Genomic DNA, 12299 nt, shown 5'->3' with positions numbered 1-12299 from the left:
CAGCTCTCCAGGTCCCCGCAGAGCCTCTGCATGAGCAGGTGGACCAGCCTGACCGGGTGGTGCCAGGCACTGTCTGCAGGCAGCCTGCACGGAGGGTCTTCGGTCACCAGTGAGAGTGAAGACAGAGTACTGACACCCCTGCTCAGTGCAAGTGGGACAGCGCCCCCCCAAGATCTACCTCCTCGCCCCCTGCTATCCCCGCATTCGGCCTCAGCCTTGGCCAGTTGTCTGCTTCCTACCTTTGATGTCTGTCCCCGCACACTGTGCACCAGCCAAATTTTTTTTTTTCAAGCATCACTTTGCACATGTCACCACTCTCCTTAAAACCAACCTTCAGGGGTCTTCTGCACGTAAACCCCCATTTTAACCAGCCTGGGTTACCTGCGCGAGCAAGCGTCTCGGTGTTCCCACCACGCCCAGATGCACCCCACTCACGCCCAGCTTCTCTCAGCTCATTTATGCTGTTCTCACATTTTTGAATATGCACTTTTTCTCTTCCTCCCCCACATCTCCTTTCTTCCTTTTGACTATGTAATATGGGGATTAAGACCCCCTTTCTGAAGGGTTGACAGACTCTCACAAAACCATGGTCAGACCAGGCAGGTACTTTCTTTGTAGGAAGTGTGAGCAGAGCCTTGTTCTTTCAGTTCAAATTCTTTCACTGATTTCTTATGTATTTTTAAATCTTTTCATTTATTTAGGTTCTCAAACAATGTGATGTTATAAGAGATCATCTTGGTAATATTTTAATCGTCCTTGGTTTAGTTGTTTTTGTTTTATTGTCTTACATTTTTTCCTTCTTTTAGGAAGTGTTGAGTGTTGTAAAGCTCCAGTTCTTGGTTCTGTTTACTAATTGAATTGTTTGTCAAAGTGCATGTATTCTGCTCTTTTCTTTCTTTTTTTTTTGACTTAATACTTTACATTTCTAAGATTATTTAGATATAGTTAATCATTTTTAATATTTCTAGTAAATGGGGGTACTTTAGCCTATGATTTTTTTCTTACAGTTAGAGCTTTTTCTGCGCTCTGTAACGTTGACATGTGTTGTCTTTTGCTGTTGTCCTTAGGACTTTCCCTTTGACCCAACTATTATTATTGTTATTGTTATTATTAATTTAATATTTCCCAGTGATGACTGCTGAGGTTATGGCTGTTACTTCTTATGGTACGTGGTGGTGTCAACATTTCTAAGTGTCCATAGAACTTCTCTGGGCCTGAATATATTATCAGTTTTTATAAGACATTTGTGTACTCTCAAGAAACGTGTTTTTACTCCATCAGTTCTATTTGTTAAATCAGTTTTTATATTATTTTATTCAAATCCATACTCTCTCTAACTTTACTTCAGAGTTCTTAACCTGGGGTCCAAGGACTGCCTGGGAGTCCATGAGCATGCAGGGGTTTCAGAGGTCGTGGATGCCGGGGATTGAACAAAGCTGTGTGGATATGTGCATGCATGAATTATTCTGGGAGGGGGGTCTGTAGCACTCACCACATTTTGGAAGGGCTCTGTGACCCCAAAGTAGGTAAGAACACTCATTTACCTAGTCAAATCACAGTCTGATTTTGTGTGTTTTTTTTCTTTACGTATTTCTATTTTGCTTTAATTTCTGTTTCTATTTTATGTATGTTGTTGCTTTGTTAGTCGTGCAGTTATCTTCTTAAGAAATAGGCAGGGTACAAATGATCAAGTAATTACCATATTTGGGGCATATATGTTTAATAGTGACATATCGAAAAACTGTGCCTTTTAGTGCCCTCTTTGCCTCTTTTAATGCTTCTAGCTTCAACTTCTCTTTTGCAAATATCATAATGGAAGCCCCTTGCTTTTTTTGAATTTGCATTTGCGTGAGAGTTTATTTAGCTCGGCATTTTATTTTTAAAATTTGTGTATATATTTTGCTATATATCTGTAACTTATAAACAGCAAATTGTTGGATTTTGTTTTCTGATTCTTTCTGTAATTCTTCTCACATAAGTTCTATTATTAACATTATTGTTTAGAGTAAGGCATAAATTATCTTCATCTTAATATTTTAATATATATTAATTCATTTAACCCAAAAAGGTCATGCTCATCTCCCCCCCACCCCCGTCTCTATGAGTTATTATCCATGTGTAGAGCATCACTTCTGGGTAGACTAGAGGTCTGCCATTGGGCACACCTGCTCCTCCTGGTCTTCGTCAGTGCCAGGCTCTGTCCTGAGCCCCTCTTGAAGCCACATCCTCTCGCTTCAGTGTCCTTGGCTGTGATGTGGAGGAATGATGTTACCTCACAGCCCCGTGGGGCTTGGAAGACTGAGGAATGCAAACCTGTGTGGAAAACTGAAGGCGTAGGTGATTATTACACTATTAGTATTGTGAAATATTCCTTTGATTTTCTGTTCTTCTTAATCCCAAAGTTTGTTCAACATAACTTAGAACACTACATTGTGCTTTACTTTTTAGAAATAATACGCGATGCAGCAAAGAGCTAGACGTCAGGCCCACCCTCCCTGAGGGAACCCACACAGTCATGTGAAAGAGAGGTGGGGACCCTGATCTTGTGCTGCTCTCCCCATCACCTGTCTGTCCCAGGATGGTCCCCTAAACTTTCCCCTTTCTCCCCGACCCCTCCCGTGGTGGAGGCAGAGGCTCAAGAAGATGGTCACTCTGGCCACTCCTGTTGTAGGTGGGAACCCGAGGCCAGTGGTTTACCACAGGTGCAGTGGTTTAGTGTCAGATCTGCCGGCAGCCCTGGGGAGGAACAGTTCAGATGTGATGCTGGAGCCCCAGCCTGCTGCTGCCGGGACTTCTCAGAGGCCACAGTGGGTTCAGTCACCATGGGCCGAGGTGGAAACCAAACGGCCTCTCTGCTCAGAGTCGCTCTGCTCTTGGGGCCGAGCGGATGCTCGCCAGCATCACACATGTCTAGATGTATTTGCCATCGACTGACACACCACCTTACAGGGGGTGGGGAAAGGCAACCCCTTTCTTGTGGGGGAACCCCCTCTTCAGTGTCTGATAACCAGGAAACCCAGTCAGAAGGTGGCCTGGGGAGTGTGGAGTGGGGTGTCTTGAGGTGGACCATCCCTCCTGCACCACAGGCCAGACGCTCGCCCAGTCGCCAGGAGGCCGGTGGGGCCGTGTGCTGGAGACCCTCCCACGCCCCAGCCCCCACCCCCATCTGCCCTGGTGGGCATCTGCCTCTCTCACTCACCTTCCTCGGCCCCTGCTCGCTGGGAGTTCTCTGCCCTCTGGGGTCCAGAGCACCAGATTGAAAGGCTCTCCCTACACCTTTCAATCCCTGCCCCCTGTGCTGCCACCCTCAGCCAGGCCAGCTCTTCTTGCAGAGATGACAGGAGCACCTCTGTCCTCCCCGGCCCTCACTTGGGTCTTCCGGCTCCTGGGCCCCAGAACTGAGAGGGGGTCATGAGCAGCCACAAACGAACGCGCTCCCTACATAATCCTCACGTGGCCTCATGTGGAAGAGGGAGCCGCACTGCGTGGCTCTGGACTGGCCTCCCGGGACCACAGGCACCCCCAAGCGAAGAGCTGTCCTGGGCGTGTGGTTGGAGGTAGTGAGAGGGCCAGTTCCCCTCCTGGAGGCTGGTGGGGCCGCATGGGGTTTTATGAACTGGAGCCTCTACCTCCTGCCGGCAGCCCATCCGCATTCCCAGTGTGGGCCTCACTCCCACCATCCTCCCTTCTACCTGCTGTGCCCTGGAGGGGAGTGGCCTGCAGGTGTCATGGGCAGCTGTGTCCCCCCCAGCACTGCCTCGTGAGCTGGCGGCTTCCTCCTGAGTGTCAGCCGCGCTCTTCACCCTCTTTCTGGTCGCCCGTTGTTTCCTCCGGTCTCGCTGATCACAACCAGGGTCCGGAGACCCCTCCTCCTCTACCTTCTCATACACCTATCCCCTCAAGTCCTGCCCACAATGTCCCTAATGCCACCCCCCCCCCCATCTCACTGCATGGCCCCCTCCCTGGCCACCCACCCCCGGCCTTTCTCTCCACCGCAGCCAGAGTGATCTTTCTGCCCTGCAGCCTGATGGGGTCAGCCTCTTCTGCAAACACCCACCCTGGTTTCCATGGAAACCGGTGTCAAGATGCTTCCCAATGATCGGACTCCTCCTCCCCACCAGGAGCTCCTGTGTTCCGAGCAGGCCTTCGTCCTCAGGGGACCCTCTCCCATCTGTAGGAAGAGCCTGGGCCAAAGACAGGGGGTTCTCGCCCAGGGTCAGCTATTCTGAGAGGGCCAGGCCCCCTGCCCCAACCCGCCCCAGCCCCGTGCTGCGTCCTGGGTGTCAGATGCAGTAGAGCTGGGGAAGGAGGCTGAGTTTAGGGTCAGGGCCAGCACTTCAGTTAGTGGAGACTGAGAAGAGAGAAAGGGTCCAGGAGAGGGTCACCCTCTTTTTTTTTAATTGACATATAGTTGGTTTACAATGTTGTGTTAGTTTCAGGTGTACAGCAAAGTGATTCAGATAGATAGGTATAGATAGATTCTTATTCAGATCTTTTCCATTGTAGATTATTAAAAGATATTGAATTTAGTTCCCTATGCTCTACAGTAGGTCCTTGTTGTTTATCTATTTTATATATAGGACTGTGTACCTCTTAATCCCAAATTCCTAATTTATCCCTCCCCGCCTTTCCCCTTTGGTAACTATAAGTTTGTTTTCTATGTCTGTGAGTCTATTTCTGTTTTGTAAATAAGTTCATTTGTATCATTTTCTTGATTCCACATACAAGTGATATCATATGGTATTTGTCATTCTCATTCTGAACTATTTCACTTAGCATGATCATCTCTAGGTCCATCCACATTGCTGCAAATGGCATTATTTCATTCTTTTTATGGCTAATATTCCATTATGTATATACACCACATCTTCTTTATCCATTCAGTTATCCTCAACCATTGCCTTCCAGCAGGGGGCATCCAGTGGGGTTGATCTAACTGAAGGTTTTCTACACTCCAGCCCTTTGCTGGGTGTCAGGCCAAATGACCTGAGTCTGTGACCAACGGTTGAGAAGCCTATTGTCCTGTGGCCACTCAGAAGTTGTGACCCGCACTCCTGGGCTGCATCCTGTGCCCCACTGAGCTTAATTAGCTAAACTGGGACTCCTGTTCCTTATCTTACGTGTGGAGGATCACCTCGAAAAAGCCAAATCCAACCTCCTTGGTAATAGTTTGTCTGGGAATGTTGGTTTTAACTACTGCAGGCCACACCTCCACTGCCACCTCACCTCCCATGAGATTTCTCCTATGAAAAGCCCTCAAACAGACTGAGGGGTGGTCATTTTTGAAAAACATGACATTGGGGCCACCCTTGGGAGGCCACCCTGAAGCAGTACTGCCCTTTAAGCTGTCGTGAGGGGGGTGGGGAGAGGACAGGATTTCGTCCCCTCCTGACACTTGGAAGCAGGAAATGTTTGGGGGGACAGAGAGTTGAGTGTCCACCCTCACTCTCACCAGGTGTGGCCTCTGGGAGAGGTGAGGGTAAAGGAAAACTGGTTCCCTCCTTGCTGACGTGTAACACAGCCTGTACATGCCTGTGGTGTTTGCAAGAGTGTTTGTATTTAGTCCTAAGTGGTCACAGCTTCTGGGTCCTTTGGAAATTGATTTCTTTTATACATCCCTGGACAGGCTTCTTTAGCTTCACTGTCCTGGGGGCAAATCTCACTGATCCTGGGAGACCTTGCCCTACACGTTGCTGGCTGGAGGGAAGAACTTCTGCATCCTTCTGTGTCCCCTCCCCCCAGCAGCCATCCCAAAGGAGCTGCCTGTGTTCTCACTGCTGATCCATCCCTCTGGTTTCACCCCAGTGTGGATGGGGCCGACCTGTTAGGTCCCCACCTCCTCCTGCTGTTCCCTGTGGCCGCTGGCTGTTTGCATGTGCAGGACCAGGACCTGGAGCATCACCCATCAGAGCCCAGAGGACGGGGAGTGGAGACGAGGAGTGAGCCCAGGAGTCTCGAGGGACCGGAGGCAGAATACTGGACTGTGTTCTCCAGGGAAGGCAGTTTTCTCAAGAAATCATCAATAAGGCCACCCCAAACCATCAGCCTTGTCTGTTGCGGAGGAGTGGATTTCTCCCTTTGGCTAATGGCGATTGATTTCTACCTGGACCAGGGTATTTATGTTTGAATTACAATCTTTACCCCCTTTGCGCCTCCAGGGATCTGGAAAACGGAGGCCTGGGCTAGACAGAAGCTTTCTAGAAGATTCACTATTGAAGGGATTCAAAGAAAAACCTTTGGTGGTCGGTGATCTGTGGGGTATTGTGGGGGCCAAGTGCTAAGTGTAATGGTTTAGCTATTTTTACGGGACCAGGTTCTTTGTGTCCATAGCGCAGCAGGCCAAAACGCTTAAACAACCAGAGGTTTGCAGCAAAGAGAGGGTTTATCCGCAAGGCAGCTAATGAGATCAGAGAACACTCTCAAATCTGCCTCCCTGAAAGCAAGGGGCTGGGTGTTTACAGGGTGGAGAATCAAGCAGCAGGGCGGTCTGAGGTGTGGGGAGCGTGGGGGGAAACGATTAGAAAAAGGAGCAGGGACTGTGGTTCTGCGCAGGTGTAACCAACTCCCGGCCTCTGCACGCTCACAGCACGATCTGGGGGCGGACTTTTCACGGAGCGGACCCTCGCGCACGCCCAGTGGGAGGGTCAGGGGTCCCATCCAGTCTTAGCCAGCTCAGCTCCAACTAGATGCAGCTGACTCTGAGTTTCTAGAAAACAACCCGGAAGATATTTTATCATTTGGGCTACGTGCTTGGAGGACATGCAGGTCTTAAAACGGCCTTGCTTAGTGACGGCAGGTGGAATGGATTTGACTAATCATGACCCACAGTTTCACTATCTCAGGGGCTGCCCTCATCCCCCACCTATCCTACCGTAGGTGGGGGCGTAGGTGCTGAGATCTGGGACATACTTACGCTAAACAGTCGGTCAGGGTTGCTGAGCAGACCCGGGGCCATCCTCACGCCAATCACTGGCTCCTGCACTCAGTAAAAGGGAAGGAAAGCGGGAAAACAGGGCGGCGGTTTCTGGGCCTTGCGCTTTCCTCCAGCTCGGAGGCCCCGTCCTTGTCCCAGAGATCTCACCCTCTCCCCAAAATGAGGGACACCTGCTCCCAAGAGTCGTATCCACAGCCAACTGTGTTAATTCCTCCTGAAATTCAGTCACAGTTCCACTGAATATTCTGCTAACCTCCAACAACTCCTACATAAAGTAATGCTGAGAAGAAAAGAGAACGTGGTTGATAAATACATACACAATAAGGAGCAAAGAAAAAAGACGCAAAGTCACCGCCGTTCTTTTTCATCGCTCATGAAGAGGGTTGCCAGATAAAATACAGGATGCCCGGACAGTGAATAATTTTTTAGTATAAGTATGTCCCAAATATTACAGGGGACATACATAAACTATTGTTTTTCTGAAATTCAAACCTAATCTACCTTCTTTTTTACAAGTTTTGTGGGGCAGTCCCTGCAGCCTGGATGGGATTGGGCGGTCTCTGGCGCCCTCTAGCGTTGAAAGGTCTCAGTCTGGTGTTTTGGGGTAGCTGGCAGGTATTTCATTTGTGATGATGTGACCAGGTGAATATGATCATCCTTTACGAGGAAGCACGTTTGGAGCTTGTTAGCTGAGGGACCAGAGCAATCAGCCTGCACCCGTACCCCCAGCCATCCATTTCTCCTTGGGAAATAGGAAGATGTCACCTAGACCTGGAGCTGGGTGGAGAGGGTGCCCTGTGTTCTTGCTGCACCTACTTGAAGTGGAGGTGCCGTCAAGTTGTGCTGGGAGGGGGGGAGGGAGGAAACAGGTCATTTCATAGGTGAAATGTTACAGATTCTCACTGCTCTTGCCAAGTTTTGGTAGACTTCCTTGAATAAATATTTCATTTTTTGTATGCCCTTAGGTCCGTTTCCAGAGACTTTAAAGATATAGAGGTTTAACGATATTTAAAGACTTTAAATATTTATATACAAAGATTATATTATTTCTTAAAATTTATACATAAATTTAAAATTAATATATAAAACATGCATATATAATTATAAATACACAATTATAAACATATAACTATATTATATATTTTTATGAATTCATAAAAACAATTATAAACATAAATATATTATTATAAGTATATAATTATAAACACAAACATTTGTATATTATAAATATATAATTATAAACATATATTTAAATATTATTATAAATATATAAATTTTAAAATAATTTTCACCACTTTTGCTAGAGGTGGGTCTGTGGAACTCTTTGTGTTGCTGTTCCAGAAGTGGAATTCTCCCCCCTCCAAACTGGCTTTTGAAATGACCAGGAAGGAAGTGAATGTATAAGAATTGGGAAGATAGCAGCAAAACTGTCATTCTTCACAGATGATGTGTTTAAGTATGTAGCAAGTCCCACAGAATGCAGATAAATTAACAGAATCTATAAAAAAGTGTAGCAAATTTCAAATGCAAAAACTTACTGTATCTCTATATAACAGCAAATGGAGAATAACATTTAAGGATACATTTTACAATTCATTAAAAATACCAGTTTACTAGGGATGAATCTAAAGAGATGCCCAAGTCATTTGTTTATGGGGAAAACTCTACATGCTACTTTATTGAGAATTATTAAAACCTATTAATGGGGGGGAGAGAGAGAGCGCGCGCGAGAGAGTGGATATCCATGGATTGAAAGTTCAATGTAGTAAAAGATGCCAATTTCCCTCAAATTGATTGCTAAAGTCCCCCAGAACTGGTTCAAGGTGCAAAATTCCTGTATCTTTTTTAAAGAGCAGAAGCCAAGGAGCCGATTCCAATTAAGAGACGCTCAGATCCTCTTGACGGAGAGGAGCGCTCTCCTTCGTCCTGGCTACCTGGGCAGTTTCAAGGTCATGCCCAGAAGGACTTGGTTCCCTGCGTCGCCCACTCAGAATTCTCCCTCTCTGTCTGAAGAGGCGACCTTGGTGGGGGGTCCCCCCATGGGCACACCCGTCCCAGCTTCAGCCCAGAGAGTAGGGACCGGGAGGGGCTCCCTGTGCCCTCCGGGGGTCGCCCCACCCCTCCCCCTCTAACTTGGGCCCTCCTGCCGCCCCCTCCTCGGCCGCCAGGGGTCGCTATCCCCTCGTTGGAAGCGCAGGGGGACCCAGAGCGGCGACCAGGAGGAAGGGGCCCCAGATGGCGGGGCTCAGGGACCTCCTAGTGACACCCCGACACACTGAGGCCCAGAGCCCGGGGTCACCCTAGGCAGGGACAGTGGGGGGCCGGGGGTGGACTCAGGGACCTCCGAGTGACTCCTGTGGACCTCTTCCGGGTTCTCAATCCCGTGGGGGAGGCGCACCGCTGGGGACAACGTCCAGGGGCCACAATCCGAGCAGGGGCGCCGACGCAGGAGCGGGCTTGGCCTGTCCCCGGGGCTGTGAGTCAGGCTGCTCTGCAGAGCAGGCCGCAGGTCGCAGTGACCCCGACATAGACGCCATGTCCCAGCGGCTCCAGGTGGGCGTGTGCCCTCCAGAAGTGCTGACCGTACAGTAGGGATGCACAGGTCTCCCCGGGCCGTGTCTGTGAGGGGAGGACCGGAACTGCCCAATGTCCATCCACGCAGACCCGGCAGCACCTGCCGTGTCCACACGCTGAGCCGTCTGGCTCCCCCTGCTTGACTGGTTGGATCCCAGTCCCAGAGATGTATGTGCAGGAAGTTAGAAGGAGCAGGTATGGCGGCATGATATCGTCCAGGTACCTTTGAAAACTTGGACAAATCTCAAGGTGCTCAGCCTGCTCTGCAAGCCCCCAAGGGCCTGCCCCCTCCCCTGACCCCTTCCTTGGACCCAGCCACACTGACCTCCTTGCTGTTTCTGCAACTTGTCAGACACATCTGACCCCAGGGCCTTTGCACTTGCTGTCCCTTCTGCCAGGCCCGCTCCTCCCCTGGCACCTCCCGGGGGGTCCCCTCCTTCATTCAGGGGTGGCCTCTCTTGACCATCCCCCTAAACCAACAGTTTTCACCCCAACCCCTTCCTTTCCTAAAGAGCTTGTCACACCTCACATTATAGTATAACGTATTGCTTGTCCGGCCTGCCTCACCCACTGGGACTTTGCTCCAGGACTTGGTCTCTGAGGCCCCTGCTGCATCCACAGGGCCCGAAGCAGCACTGGGCTTCAGAGAGGATCAGAGGCTATGGGTGGAGTGAATGGTGCTTGTTTCTTCTGGGGAAGGAGCGACAATGGGCCTGGGGGACAAGGGGACCCGGCGTGACCAGTTTTCCTTCTCTTGGGAGAAGATCTTAGCTAGTGGAACACTGGTTAGCGTTTCTTGCTTCTGTGTGGCGTGTGTGGCACGTCTGTGTCAGTGTTCTTGGCATTTTGGGGTTTCTGTGAAGTCCAGCCCCCTACCCTCCCGACACCCCATCCCATCAGCACAGAGGAGGCCCGTCTTGGGGACTCTCTGGTCTGAAGATTCCTCTCCCATGGTTCTTCTTCCCTCCTGGGGGTCCGTGCACCTGTGTGTGTGAGGGGGGTGGGAGTACAAGACCCCCAGCTCCGCTGCCCCAGAGGGTCCAGCCTCTGGGCTCTGACAGGGCCTTGGGAGCTGGAATGAGCTGGAATCTGGGTCAGGAACCAGGGCTCCACTGCTTGCCTGCTGTGTGACCTTGGCCAGGTCACATCCCCCACCCCGTGAAAGGAGAGAACGATCTTCCCAGACTTGTGCATCTGGGATTTCTAATGAACCATCCTGGGTCTTTGCAGGTGTGATTGCAACCTTCCAGAGAAATGACAACAGTGGCCAGTAGAGGGCACTGTCGGCTGCGGCCTCTGTGTGTGCCTCTGAGTGTGTGTGCATACGAGTGTGTGCATGTGTGCACCTGTGTGAGCGTGTGTGCATATGTGAGCATGTGTGTACATATGTGTGAGCATGTGTGTGCACCTGTGTGAGCATGTGTGCATGTGTGTGTATGCCTATGTGGGGGTGGCACGGTACGGGAACACGAGTGTGTGACCAGGAATGCAGCCCGGACACCTCCATGTGGCCCATGAGCACAGTCAGGTGACAGTGGTGACACCCCTGTGTGGGTGACACCCCCATGTGGTGCATGGTGACGGCCTGGCTGGGCTCCCGAACTCGGCCGTCCTGCCCCCAGGTCAGCTCCCCACAGGCCCAGCTCCAGGCCCCAGGCGTGGACTGAGGCCCCCAGGCTGGGGGAGAGCCGGGCTGGGGCTTGGCGGGTCAGAAGGGACCGGGGTCTGGGGGCTCACTCTACTCCCCAAGGCCTGGGAGTGGGTATGTCGGACGGCATCAGCTTCTCCCCTTGGACACTGTGTATCCCTCCTGTTCACAAGAAGTGAGCACCACCTGGGCAAGGATGTGCTGGAATGGACCTCAGCTCCACAGCCCAGAGGCAATGCTGAGTCTTGGGGTGCAGGTTGTGCTGGGCCTTGAGTCCAGCAGCTGGGCTCACAGTGTGACCTGGGCAAGTCCTTTGCCCCCTGTGGGTCTGGTTTCTCCTGTGAATGGTGAGTGGGTGGGGCCCAATCTCTAAGACCCCTTCCAGGTTCCCCAGTAACCCCCACCCCCCTCTGACTCCTGGGGCAGCCGGGCTGGGCAGCTGGGACCCCTAATGGGCCCGACACCCCAGACTCTTGAGATCAGGGCCAGGGAGATGGGGAACCAGGCCCTGCTGTTGAAGACACTGGGGCTGGGGACCTCCCCTCCAACGCTCCCCCATCAAGGGCAAACTGGGGGTTTCTGGCCTCAGAAGCTGAGGGACCAGACGTTATCTGGGGCAGAGGGGCCAGACCCCTTCCTTTGGCTCTGACTGTGGAGACCACCGACAGGGCCTTCCCACAGCTCCACCTGTGCAGACTCCACAGACCCCAGCCCACAGCCCCCCACTCCCAGCATTCACACACTCCCCGCCCCAAACCCCAGAGCAGCGGGGGGCTGAGCTCACAGCCCTGCGCCTTCTCTTCTCACCGGGGGCTCCGTGCTGCCAGGGAGACACGCAGGGCAACCGCGGTTGGAGGGGAGGGGTCCGAAGACTCCCTGAGGAGGGGGCTTCCGGCTGGCTCAGGCCAGCTTGTGGCGGGTGCTCTGAAGAGCTGGGAAGAGGCCTCGGGGCCCCTGTCAGCCCCCCGCCTCAGAGCAGAGCAGGGGTCGGGTGGGACAGGCGGGGGGGCAGTGTCCTCGGGCCCCTCTCTGTCCACGCCTGTGCCATCCCTTCCCTAGGATCCAGGGGTCCTCCCGGGCTCTGAGAGTTGGGGGGCAATGTGTGCTGCCTTTCTGGAAGTCGGTCTGGAACGAGCTCTCAAA

Source organism: Balaenoptera borealis (assembly GCF_965194805.1).
Source record: "Balaenoptera borealis genome assembly, chromosome: 14".
Lineage (NCBI taxonomy): Eukaryota > Metazoa > Chordata > Mammalia > Artiodactyla > Balaenopteridae > Balaenoptera > Balaenoptera borealis.
Note: the sequence above shows the minus strand (reverse complement) of the source record.